The 13,062-nt window shown below is 51.2% G+C and overlaps 1 protein-coding gene across 1 annotated transcript in view; it reads left to right on the top strand.

The window, feature by feature from the left end:
* Positions 1-13,062, top strand: part of LOC132407088 (asc-type amino acid transporter 1-like) — a 123,465-nt gene that overhangs the window by 67,560 nt on the left and 42,843 nt on the right. The gene's annotated exons all lie outside the window — the stretch shown is intronic.

Here is a 13,062-nt window from a genome sequence, read left to right as displayed (position 1 = left end):
TGACGTGTGAGGGTGGGGAGAGTGGGGAATGGGGTGAATGTTTGGGTTGAAGAGTGACGTGTGAGGGAAGGGAGAGTGGGGAATAGGGGTGACTGTTTGCATTAAAGAGTGATGTGTGAGGGTGGGGAATGGGGATGAATGTGTTGAAGAGTGATGTGTCAGAGTGGGGAGAGTTGGGAATGGGGCTGAATCGGTTGAAGTGTGATGTGTGATGCTGGGGAGAGTGTGGAAGAGGGTTGAATGGTTGCGTTGAAGAGTGATGTGTGAGTGTGGGGACTGGGGTTGAATGTTTGGGTTGAAGAGTGATGTGTGAGGGTGGGGAGAGTGAGGAATGGGGTTGAATGTTTGGGTTGAAGAGTGATGTGTGAGGGTGGGGAGAGTGAGGAATGGGGGATGAATGTTTGGGTTGAAGAGTGATGTGTAATGGTGGGGAGAGTGGGGAATGGGGATGAATGTTTGGGTTGAAGAGTGATGTGTGATGGTGGGGAATGGGGGATAAATGTTTGCGTTGAAGAGTGACGTGTGAGGGTGGGGAGAGTGGGGAATGGGTGTGAATGTTTGGGTTGGAGAGTGATGTGTGAGTGTCGGCAGAGTGGGGAATGGGGTGAATGTTTGTGTTGAAGAGTGATGTGTGAGACTGGGGAATGGGGTTGAATGTTTGGGTAAAAGATTGATGTGTGAGGGTGGGGAATAGGCGTGAATGTTTGGCTTGAAGAGTATGGTGTGAGGGTGGGTAATGTGTGATCAATGGTTGGGTTGAAGAGTGATGTGTAAGGGTGAGGAGAGTGGGGAATAGGGGTGAATGTTTGGGTTGAAGAGTGAGGTGTGAGGGTGGGGAGAGTGGGGAATAGGGGTGAATGTTTGCATTAAAGAGTGATATGTGAGGGTGGAGAATGGGGATGAATATTTGGGTTGAAGAGTGATGTGTGAGGGTGTGGAATGGGGATTAATGTTTGGGTTGAAGAGTGACATGTGAGGGTGTGGAGAGTGGGGAATGGGGGTGAATGTTTCGGTTCAAGAGAGATGTGTGAGGGTGGGGAGAGTGGGGAATGGGAGTGAATGTTTGGGTTGAAGAGTGAAGTGTGAGGGTGTGGAATGGTGGATAAATGTTTGGGTTGAAGAGTGACGTGTGAGGATGGGGAGAGTGGGGAATGAGGCTGAATGTTTGGGTTGAAGAGTGACGTGTGAGAGTGGGGAGAGTGGGGAATGGGGCTGAATGTTCGGGTTGAAGAGTGACGTGTGAGGGAAGGGAGAGTGGGGAATAGGGGTGAATGTTCCGGTTGAAGAGTGACGTGTGAGGGTGGGGAATGGGGCTGAATGTTTGGGTTGAAGAGTGATGTTTGAGTGTGGGGAATGGGGGTGAATGTTTGGGTTGAAGAGTGACGTGTGAGAGTGGGGAGAGTGGGGAATGGGGTGAATGGGTTGAAGTGTGATGTGTGAGGTTGGGGAGAGTGGGAAAGAGGGGTGAATGGTTGAGTTGAAGAGTGATGTGTGAGTGTGGGGAATGGGTGTGAAGGTTTGGGTTGAAGTGTGATGTGTGAGGGTGTGGAGAGTGGGGAATGGGGGTGAATATATGGGTTCAAGAGTGATGTGTGAGGGTGGGGAGAGTGTGGAATAGGGGTGTATGTTTGCATTAAAGAGTGATGCGTGAGGGTGGAGAATGGGGTTGAATGTTTGGGTTGAAGAGTGATGTGGGAGGGTGAGGAATGGGGTCTGAATGTTTCGGTTGAAGAGTGATGTGTGAGGGTGAGGAATGGGTGTGAATGTTTGGGTTGAAGAGTGATGTGTGAGGGTGTGGAATGGGGTGAATGTTTGGGTTGAAGAGTGATGTGTGAGGGTGGGGAGAGTGGGGAATGGGGGTGAATGTTTGGATTGAAGAGTGATGTGTGAGGGTGGGCAGAGTGGGGAATAGGGGAGAATGGTTGTGTTGAAGAGTGATGTGTGAGTGTGTGGAATGGGGATTAATGTTTGGGTTGAAGAGTGACGTGTGAGGGTGGGGAGAGTGGGGAATGGGATTGAATGTTCGGGTTGAAAAGTGACGTGTGAGGATGGGGAGAGTGGGGAATGGGGCTGAATGTTTGGGTTGAAGAGTGCTGTTTGAGTGTGGGGAATGGGGGCGAATGTTTGGTTCGAAGTGTGATGTGTGAGTTTGGGGAGAGTGGGGAAGAGGGGTGAATGGTTGCGTTGCAGAGTGATGTGTGAGTTTGGGAAATGGGGTTGAATGTTTGGGTTGAAGTGTCATGTGTGAGGGTGGGGAGAGTGGGGAATGGGGGATGAATGTTTGGGTTGAAGAGTGATGTGTAATGGTGGGGAGAGTGGGGAATGGGGATGAATGTTTGGGTTGAAAGGTGATGTGTGAGGGTGGGGAATGGGGGATAAATCTTTGGGATGAAGAGTGACGTGTGAGGGTGGGGAGAGTGGGGAATAGGGGTGAATGTTTGCATTAAAGTGTGATGCGTGAGGGTGGAGAATGGGGATGAATGTTTGGTTTGAAGAGTGATGTGTGAGGGTGTGGAATGCGGATGAATGTTTGAGTTGAAGAGTGACGTGTGAGGGTGGGGAGAGTGGGGAATGGGGTGAATGTTTGGGTTGAAGAGTGACGTGTGAGGGAAGGGAGAGTGGGGAATAGGGGTGACTGTTTGCATTAAAGAGTGATGTGTGAGGGTGGGGAATGGGGATGACTGGGTTGAAGAGTGACGTGTGAGGGTGCGGAGAGTGGGGAATGGGAGTGAATGTTCGGGTTGAAGAGTGACGTGTGAGGATGGGGAGAGTGTGGAATGAGGCTGAATGTTTGGGTTGAAGAGTGACGTGTGAGAGTGGGGAGAGTGGGGAATGGGGCTGAATGGTTTGAAGTGTGATGTGTGAGGGTGGGGAGCGTGTGGAATGGGAGTGAATGTTCGGGTTGAAGAGTTATGTTTGAGTGTGGGGAATGGGGTTGAATGGGTTGAAGTGTGATGTGTGATGGTGGGGAGATAGGGGAAGAGGGTTGAATGTTTGCGTTGAAGAGTGATGTGTGAGTGTGGGGAATGGGGTTGAATGTTTGGGTTGAAGAGTGATGTGTAATGGTGGGGAGAGTGGGGAATGGGGATGAATGTTTGGGTTGAAGAGTGATGTGTGAGGGTGGGGAATGGGGGATAAATGTTTGGGTTGAAGAGTGACGTGTGAGGGTGGGGAGAGTGGGGAATGGGTGTGAATGTTTGGGTTGGAGAGTGATGTGTGAGTGTCGGCAGAGTGGGGAATGGGGTGAATGTTTGGGTTGAAGAGTGATGTGTGAGACTGGGGAATGGGGTTGAATGTTTGGGTAGAAGATTGATGTGTGAGGGTGGGGAATAGGCGTGAATGTTTGGCTTGAAGAGTATGGTGTGAGGGTGGGTAATGGGTGATCAATGGTTGGGTTGAAGAGTGATGTGTAAGGGTGAGGAGAATGGGGAATGGTGATGAATGTTTGGGTTCAAGAGTGATGTGTGAGGCTGGGGAGCATGGGGAATGGGGTGAATGTTTGGGTTGAAGAGTGAGGTGTGAGGGTGGGGAGAGTGGGGAATGGTGAATGAATGTTTGGGTTGAAGAGTGATGTGTGAGGGTGGGGAGAGTGGGGAATGGGGCTGAATGTTTGGGTTTAAGAGTGATGAGTGAGGGTGGGGAATGGGGGTGAATGTTTGGGTTGTAGTGTAACATGTTAGAGTGGGGAGAGTGGGGAATGGGGCTGAATGGGTTGAAGTGTGATGTGTGAGAGCGGGGCAAGTGGGGAATGGGGTGTGTGGTTGGGTTGAAGAGTGTTGTGTGAGTGTGGGGACTCGGGTTGAATGTTTGGGTTGATGTGAGACGCTGTGGAGATTGGGGAATGGGGTGAATGTTTGGGTTGAGTAGTGATGTGAGGGTGGGGAGAGTGGGTAATGGGGGTGAATATATGGGTTGAAGAGTGACGTGTGAGGGTGGGGAGAGTAGGGAATGGGGCTGAATGTTTGGGTTGAAGAGTGACGTGTGAGAGTGGGGAGAGTGGGGAATGGGGCTGAATGGTTTGAAGTGTGATGTGTGAGGGTGGGGAGCGTGTGGAATGGGAGTGAATGTTCGGGTTGAAGAGTTATGCTTGAGTGTGGGGAATGGGGTTGAATGGGTTGAAGTGTGATGTGCGATGGTGGGGAGAGAGGGGAAGAGGGTTGAATGGTTGCATTGAAGAGTGATGTGTGAGTGTGGGGAATGGGGTTGAATGTTTGGGTTGAAGAGTGATGTGTAATGGTGGGGAGAGTGGGGAATGGGGATGAATGTTTGGGTTGAAGAGTGATGTGTGAGGGTGGGGAATGGGTGATCAATGGTTGGGTTGAAGAGTGATGTGTAAGGGTGAGGAGAGTGGGGAATGGTGATGAATGTTTGGGTTCAAGAGTGATGTGTGAGGCTGGGGAGCGTGGGGAATGGGGTGAATGTTTGGGTTGAAGAGTGAGGTGTGAGGGTGGGGAGAGTGGGGAATAGGGGTGAATGTATGGGTTCAAGAGTGATGTGTGAGGGTGGGGAGAGTGGGGAATAGGGGTGAATGGTTGCATTAAAGAGTGATGTGTGAGGGTGGAGAATGGGGATGAATATTTGGGTTGAAGAGTGATGTGTGAGGGTGTGGAATGGGGATTAATGTTTGGGTTGAAGAGTGACATGTGAGAGTGGGCAGTGTGGGGAATAGGGGTGAATGTTTGCATTAAAGAGTGATGCGTGAGGGTGGAGAATGGGGATGAATGTTTGGGTTGAAGAGTGACGTGTGAGGGTGTGGAGAGTGGGGAATGGGGGTGAATGTTTGGGTTCAAGAGAGATGTGTGAGGGTGGGGAGAGTGGGGAATGGGAGTGAATGTTTGGGTTGAAGAGTGATGTGTGAGGGTGTGGAATGGTGGATAAATGTTTGGGTTGAAGAGTGACGTGTGAGGATGGGGAGAGTGGGGAATGAGGCTGAATGTTTGGGTTGAAGAGTGATGTTTGAGTGTGGGGAATGGGGGTGAATGTTTGGGTTGAAGAGTGACGTGTGAGAGTGGGGAGAGTGGGGAATGGGGCTGAATGTTCGGGTTGAAGAGTGACGTGTGAGGGAAGGGAGAGTGGGGAATAGGGGTGAATGTTCGGGTTGAAGAGTGACGTGTGAGGATGGGGAGAGTGGGGAATGGGGCTCCATGTTTGGGTTGAAGAGTGATGTTTGAGTGTGGGGAATGGGGGTGAATGTTTGGGTTGAAGAGTGACGTGTGAGAGTGGGGAGAGTGGGGAATGGGGTGAATGGGTTGAAGTGTGATGTGTGAGGATGGGGAGAGTGGGAAAGAGGGGTGAATGGTTGAGTTGAAGAGTGATGTGTGAGTGTGGGGAATGGGAGTGAAGGTTTGGGTTGAAAAGTGATGTGTGAGGGTGTGGAGAGTGGGGAATGGGGGTGAATATATGGGTTGAAGAGTGATGTGTGAGGGTGGGGAGAGTGAGGAATAGGGGTGAATGTTTGCATTAAAGAGTGATGTGTGAGGGTGGAGAATGGGGATGAATATTTGGGTTGAAGAGTGATGTGTGAGGGTGGAGAATGGGGATGTATGTTTGGGTTGAAGAGTGATGTGTGAGGGTGTGGAGAGTGGGGAATGGGGGTGAATATATGGGTTCAAGAGTGATGTGTGAGGGTGGGGAGAGTGGGGAATTGGAGTGAATGTTTGGGTTGAAGAGAGATGTGTGAGGGTGGGGAGAGTGGGGAATGGGAGTGAATGTTTGGGTTGAAGAGTGACATGTGAGAGTGGGCAGTGTGGGGAATAGGGCTGAATGTTTGCATTAAAGAGTGATGCGTGAGGGTGGAGAATGGGGATGAATGTTTGGGTTGAAGAGTGACGTGTGAGGGTGTGGAGAGTGGGGAATGGGGGTGAATGTTTGGGTTCAAGAGAGATGTGTGAGGGTGGGGAGAGTGGGGAATGGGAGTGAATGTTTGGGTTGAAGAGTGATGTGTGAGGGTGTGGAATGGTGGATAAATGTTTGGGTTGAAGAGTGACGTGTGAGGATGGGGAGAGTGGGGAATGAGGCTGAATGTTTGGGTTGAAGAGTGATGTTTGAGTGTGGGGAATGGGGGTGAATGTTTGGGTTGAAGAGTGACGTGTGAGAGTGGGGAGAGTGGGGAATGGGGCTGAATGTTCGGGTTGAAGAGTGACGTGTGAGGGAAGGGAGAGTGGGGAATAGGGGTGAATGTTCGGGTTGAAGAGTGACGTGTGAGGATGGGGAGAGTGGGGAATGGGGCTCTATGTTTGGGTTGAAGAGTGATGTTTGAGTGTGGGGAATGGGGGTGAATGTTTGGGTTGAAGAGTGACGTGTGAGAGTGGGGAGAGTGGGGAATGGGGTGAATGGGTTGAAGTGTGATGTGTGAGGATGGGGAGAGTGGGAAAGAGGGGTGAATGGTTGAGTTGAAGAGTGATGTGTGAGTGTGGGGAATGGGAGTGAAGGTTTGGGTTGAAAAGTGATGTGTGAGGGTGTGGAGAGTGGGGAATGGGGGTGAATGGCTGTGTTGAAGAGTGATGCGTGAGTGTGGGGAATGGGGTTGAATGTTTGGGTTGAAGAGTGATGTGTGAGGGTGGGGAGCGTGGGGAATAGGGGTGAATGTATGGGTTCAAGAGTGATGTGTGAGGGTGGGGAGAGTGAGGAATAGGGGTGAATGTTTGCATTAAAGAGTGATGTGTGAGGGTGGAGAATGGGGATGAATATTTGGGTTGAAGAGTGATGTGTGAGGGTGGAGAATGGGGATGTATGTTTGGGTTGAAGAGTGATGTGTGAGGGTGTGGAATGGGGGTGAATGTTTGAGTTGAAGAGTGACGTGTGAGGGTGTGGAGAGTGGGGAATAGGGGTGAATGTTTGGGTTCAAGAGAGATGTGTGAGGGTGGGGAGAGTGGGGAATGAGGCTGAATGTTTGGGTTGAAGAGTGATGTGTGAGCGTGTGGAATGGAGGTGAATGTTTGGGTTGAAGAGTGACGTGTGAGGGTGTCGAGAGGGGAATGGGGGTGAATGTTTGGGTTGAAGAGTGATGTGGGAGTGTGAGGAATGGGGTCTGAATGTTTCGGTTGATGTGTGATGTGTGAGGGTGAGGAATGTGTGTGAATGTTTGGGTTGAAGAGTGATGTGTGAGGGTGTGGAATGGGGTGAATGTTTGGGTTGAAGAGTGACGTGTGAGAGTGGGGAGATTGGGGAATGGGGTGAATGGGTTGAAGTGTGATGTGTGAGGATGGGGAGAGTGGGAAAGAGGGGTGAATGGTTGAGTTGAAGAGTGATGTGTGAGTGTGGGGAATGGGAGTGAAGGTTTGGGTTGAAAAGTGATGTGTGAGGGTGTGGAGAGTGGGGAATGGGGGTGAATATATGGGTTGAAGAGTGATGTGTGAGGGTGGGGAGAGTGAGGAATAGGGGTGAATGTTTGCATTAAAGAGTGATGTGTGAGGGTGGAGAATGGGGATGAATATTTGGGTTCAAGAGTGATGTGTGAGGGTGGAGAATGGGGATGTATGTTTGGGTTGAAGAGTGATGTGTGAGGGTGTGAAGAGTGGGGAATGGGGGTGAATATATGGGTTCAAGAGTGATGTGTGAGGGTGGGGAGAGTGGGGAATTGGAGTGAATGTTTGGGTTGAAGAGAGATGTGTGAGGGTGGGGAGAGTGGGGAATGGGAGTGAATGTTTGGGTTGAAGAGTGACATGTGAGAGTGGGCAGTGTGGGGAATAGGGGTGAATGTTTGCATTAAAGAGTGATGCGTGAGGGTGGAGAATGGGGATGAATGTTTGGGTTGAAGAGTGACGTGTGAGGGTGTGGAGAGTGGGGAATGGGGGTGAATGTTTGGGTTCAAGAGAGATGTGTGAGGGTGGGGAGAGTGGGGAATGGGAGTGAATGTTTGGGTTGAAGAGTGATGTGTGAGGGTGTGGAATGGTGGATAAATGTTTGGGTTGAAGAGTGACGTGTGAGGATGGGGAGAGTGGGGAATGAGGCTGAATGTTTGGGTTGAAGAGTGATGTTTGAGTGTGGGGAATGGGGGTGAATGTTTGGGTTGAAGAGTGACGTGTGAGAGTGGGGAGAGTGGGGAATGGGGCTGAATGTTCGGGTTGAAGAGTGACGTGTGAGGGAAGGGAGAGTGGGGAATAGGGGTGAATGTTCGGGTTGAAGAGTGACGTGTGAGGATGGGGAGAGTGGGGAATGGGGCTCTATGTTTGGGTTGAAGAGTGATGTTTGAGTGTGGGGAATGGGGGTGAATGTTTGGGTTGAAGAGTGACGTGTGAGAGTGGGGAGAGTGGGGAATGGGGCTGAATGTTCGGGTTGAAGAGTGACGTGTGAGGGAAGGGAGAGTGGGGAATAGGGGTGAATGTTCAGGTTGAAGAGTGACGTGTGAGGATGGGGAGAGTGGGGAATGGGGCTCTATGTTTGGGTTGAAGAGTGATGTTTGAGTGTGGGGAATGGGGGTGAATGTTTGGGTTGAAGAGTGACGTGTGAGAGTGGGGAGAGTGGGGAATGGGGTGAATGGGTTGAAGTGTGATGTGTGAGGATGGGGAGAGTGGGAAAGAGGGGTGAATGGTTGAGTTGAAGAGTGATGTGTGAGTGTGGGGAATGGGAGTGAAGGTTTGGGTTGAAAAGTGATGTGTGAGGGTGTGGAGAGTGGGGAATGGGGGTGAATGGCTGTGTTGAAGAGTGATGCGTGAGTGTGGGGAATGGGGTTGAATGTTTGGGTTGAAGAGTGATGTGTGAGGGTGGGGAGCGTGGGGAATAGGGGTGAATGTATGGGTTCAAGAGTGATGTGTGAGGGTGGGGAGAGTGAGGAATAGGGGTGAATGTTTGCATTAAAGAGTGATGTGTGAGGGTGGAGAATGGGGATGAATATTTGGGTTGAAGAGTGATGTGTGAGGGTGGAGAATGGGGATGTATGTTTGGGTTGAAGAGTGATGTGTGAGGGTGTGGAATGGGGGTGAATGTTTGAGTTGAAGAGTGACGTGTGAGGGTGTGGAGAGTGGGGAATGGGGGTGAATGTTTGGGTTCAAGAGAGATGTGTGAGGGTGGGGAGAGTGGGGAATGGGAGTGAATGTTTGGGTTGAAGAGTGATGTGTGAGCGTGTGGAATGGAGGTGAATGTTTGGGTTGAAGAGTGACGTGTGAGGGTGTCGAGAGGGGAATGGGGGTGAATGTTTGGGTTGAAGAGTGATGTGGGAGTGTGAGGAATGGGGTCTGAATGTTTCGGTTGATGTGTGATGTGTGAGGGTGAGGAATGTGTGTGAATGTTTGGGTTGAAGAGTGATGTGTGAGGGTGTGGAATGGGGTGAATGTTTGGGTTGAAGAGTGATGTGTGAGGGTGGGGAGAGTGGGGAATGGAGGTGAATGTTTGGATTGAAGAGTGATGTGTGAGGGTGGGCAGAGTGGGGAATAGGGGAGAATGGTTGTGTTGAAGAGTGATGTGTGAGTGTGGGGAATGGGAGCCATGTTTGGGTTGAAGAGTGACGTGTGAGTGTGGCGAGAGTGGGGAATGGGGCTGAATATTTGTGTTGAAGAGTGATGTGTGAGGGTGAGGAATGGGGTCTGAATGTTTCGGTTGAAGAGTGATGTGTGAGGGTGGGTGTGAATGTTTGGGTTGAAGAGTGATGTGTGAGTGTGTGGAGAGTGGGGATTGCAGTGAATGTTTGGGTTGAAGAGTGATGGGTGGGGAGATTGGGGAATGGGAGTGAATGTTTGGGTTGAAGAGTGATGTGTGAGTGTGTGGAATGGTGGATAAATGTTTGGGTTGAAGAGTGACGTGTGAGGGAAGGGAGAGTGGGGAATAGCGGTGAATGTTTGCATTAAAGAGTGATGTGTGAGGGTGGGGAGTGGGGATGAATGTTTGGGTTCAAGAGTGCTGTGTGAGGGTGGGGAGAGTGGGGAATGGGAGTGAATGTTTGGGTTGAAGAGTGATGTTTGAGTGTCGGGAATGGGGTTGAATGTTTGGGTTGAAGAGTGACGTGTGAGATTGGGGAATGGGATTGAAGGTTTGGATTGAAGAGTGATGTGTGAGGGTGTGGAGAGTGGGGAATGGGGGTGAATGAATGGGTTCAAGAGTGACGTGTGAGGATGGGGAGAGTGGGGAATGGGGCTGAATGTTTGGGTTGAAGAGTGCTGTTTGAGTGTGGGGAATGGGGGCGAATGTTTGGTTTGAAGTGTGATGTGTGAGGGTGGGGAGAGTGGGGAAGAGGGGTGAATGGTTGCGTTGCAGAGTGATGTGTGAGTGTGGGAAATGGGGTTGAATGTTTGGGTTGAAGTGTCATGTGTGAGGGTGGGGAGAGTGGGGAAAGGGGGATGAATGTTTGGGTTGAAGAATGATGTGTGATGTTGGGGAGAGTGGGGAATGGGGGATGAATGTTTGGGTTGAAGAGTGATGTGTAATGGTGGGGAGAGTGGGGAATGGGGATGAATGTTTGGGTTGAAAGGTGATGTGTGAGGGTGGGGAATGGGGGATAAATCTTTGGGATGAAGAGTGACGTGTGAGGGTGGGGAGAGTGGGGAATAGGGGTAAATGTTTGCATTAAAGAGTGATGCGTGAGGGTGGAGAATGGGGATGAATGTTTGGGTTGAAGAGTGATGTGTGAGGGTGTGGAATGGGGATGAATGTTTGAGTTGAAGAGTGACGTGTGAGGGTGGGGAGAGTGGGGAATGGGGTGAATGTTTGGGTTGAAGAGTGACGTGTGAGGGAAGGGAGAGTGGGGAATAGGGGTGACTGTTTGCATTAAAGAGTGATGTGTGAGGGTGTGGAATGGGGATGAATGGGTTGAAGGGTGACGTGTGAGGGTGCGGAGAGTGGGGAATGGGTGTGAATGTTCGGGTTGAAGAGTGATGTGTGAGGGTGTGGAGAGTGGGGAATGGGGGTGAATGAATGGGTTCAAGAGTGACGTGTGAGGATGGGGAGAGTGGGGAATGGGTCTGAATGTTTGGGTTCAAGAGTGATGTGTGAGGCTGGGGAGCGTGGGGAATGGGGGTGAATGTTTGGGTTGAGTAGTGATGTGAGGGTGGGGGAGAGTGGGGATTGGGGAGAACGTTTGGGTTGAAGAGTGATGAGTGAGGTTGGGGAGAGTGGGGAACGGGGTTGTATGTTTGGATTGAGGAGTGATGTGAGGGTGGGGAGAGTGGGGAACGGGGTTGTATGTTTGGATTGATGAGTGATGTGACGGTGGGGTAAGTGGGGAATGGGGGTCTATGTTTGGGTTGAGGAGTGATGTGAGGCTGGGGAGAGTGGGGAATGGGGGAGAATGTTTCGTTTGAAGAGTGATGTGTGAGGTTGGGGAGAGTGGGGAACGGGGGTGAATGTTTGGGATGAGGAGTGATGTGAGGGTGGGGAGAGTGGGGAATGGTGGATGAATGTTCGGGTTGAAGAGTGATGTATGAGGTTGGTGAGAGTGGGGAATGGGGGTGAATGTTTGGGTTCAGGAGTGATGTGAGGGTGGGGAAAGTGGGGAATGGGGATGAATATTTGGGTTGAAGAGTGATGTGTCAGGATGGGGAGAGTGTGGAATGGGGCTGAATGTTTGGGCTGGAGAGTGATGTGTGAGGGTGGGGAGAGTGGGGAATGGTGGATGAATGTTTGGGTTGACGAGCGACGTGTGAGCGTGGGGAGAGTGGGGAATGGGGGATGAATGTTTATGTTGAGGAGTGATGTGTGAGGGTGAGGAGAGTGGGGAATGGGGCTGAATGTTTGGGTTGAGGAGTGATGTGAGGGTGGGGAGAGTGGGGAATGGGGGTGAATGTTTGGGATGAAGAGTGATGTGTGAGGGTGGGGAATGGGGTCTGAATGTTTGGGTTGGAGAGTGATGTGTGAGGGGAGGGAGAGTGGGGAATGGTGGATGAATGTTTGGGTTGAAGAGTGACGTGTGAGTGTGTGGAGAGTGGGGAATGGGGAATGAATGTTTGGGTTGAGGAGTGATGTGTGAGGGTGAGGAGAGTGGGGAATGGGGGTCTATGTTTGGGTTGAGGAGTGCTGTGAGGCTGGGGAGAGTAGGGAATGGGGGAGAATGTTTCGTTTGAAGAGTGATGTGTGAGGTTGGGGAGAGTGGGGAATTGGGGTGAATGATTGGGTTGATGACTGATCTGTTAGGCCGGCGAATGGGGGTAAATGTTTGCTTTGAAGAGTGATGTGTGATGGTGGAGAATGGGGGCTGAATGTTTGGGTTGGAGAGTGACGTGTGAGGGTGGGGAGAGTGGGGAATGGTGGATGAAAGTTTGGGTTGAAGAGTGACGTGTGAGGTTGGGGAGAGTGGGGAACGGGGTTGAATGTTTGGGTTGCAGAGTGATATGTGAGGGTGAGGAGAGTGGGGAATGGGGTGAATGTTTGGGTTGAGGAGTGATGTGAGGGTGGGGAGACTGGGGAATGAGGGAGAATGTTTGGGTTGAAGAGTGATGTGTGAGGCTGTGGAGTGTGGGGAATGCGGTGAATATTTGGGTTGAAGACTGATGTGTGAGGGTGTGGAGAGTGGGGAATGGGGGTGAATGTTTGGGTTGCAGAGTGATGTGTGAGTGTGGGGAGAGTGGGGAATGGTGGATGAATGTTTGGGTTGAGGAATGATGTGATGGTGGGGAGACTGGGGAATGGGGGAGAATGTTTGGGTTGAAGAGTGATGTGTGAGGTTGGGGAGAGTGGGGAACGGGGTTGTATGTTTGGATTGAGGAGTGATGTGTGAGAGTAGGGAGAGTGGGGAATGGTGGATGAATGTTTGGGGTGAAGAGTGATGTGTGAGAGTAGGGAGAGTGGGGAATGGGGGATGAATATTTGGGTTGGAGAGTGATGTGTGAGGGTGGGGAGAGTGGGGAATGGTGGATGTATGTTCGGGTTGAAGAGTGACGTGTGAGGGTCGGGAGAGTGGGTAATGGGGGTGAATGTTTGGGTTGAGTAGTGATGTGAGGGTGGGGGAGAGTAGGGATTGGGGAGAATGTTTGGGTTGAAGAGTGATGTGTGAGGTTGGGGAGAGTGGGGAATGGTGGATGAATGTTCGGGTTGAAGAGTGACGTGTGAGGGTGGGGAATGGGGCTGAATGTTTGGGTTGAAGAGTGATGTGTGAGTGTGGGGAGAGTGGGGAATGGTGGATGAATGTTCGAG

Source organism: Hypanus sabinus, chromosome 17 (assembly GCF_030144855.1).
Source record: "Hypanus sabinus isolate sHypSab1 chromosome 17, sHypSab1.hap1, whole genome shotgun sequence".
In the NCBI taxonomy this organism is placed as follows: Eukaryota; Metazoa; Chordata; class Chondrichthyes; order Myliobatiformes; family Dasyatidae; genus Hypanus; species Hypanus sabinus.
The sequence above is the reverse complement of the archived record's forward strand: the minus strand, read 5'-3'. Positions and strand labels throughout refer to the sequence as shown.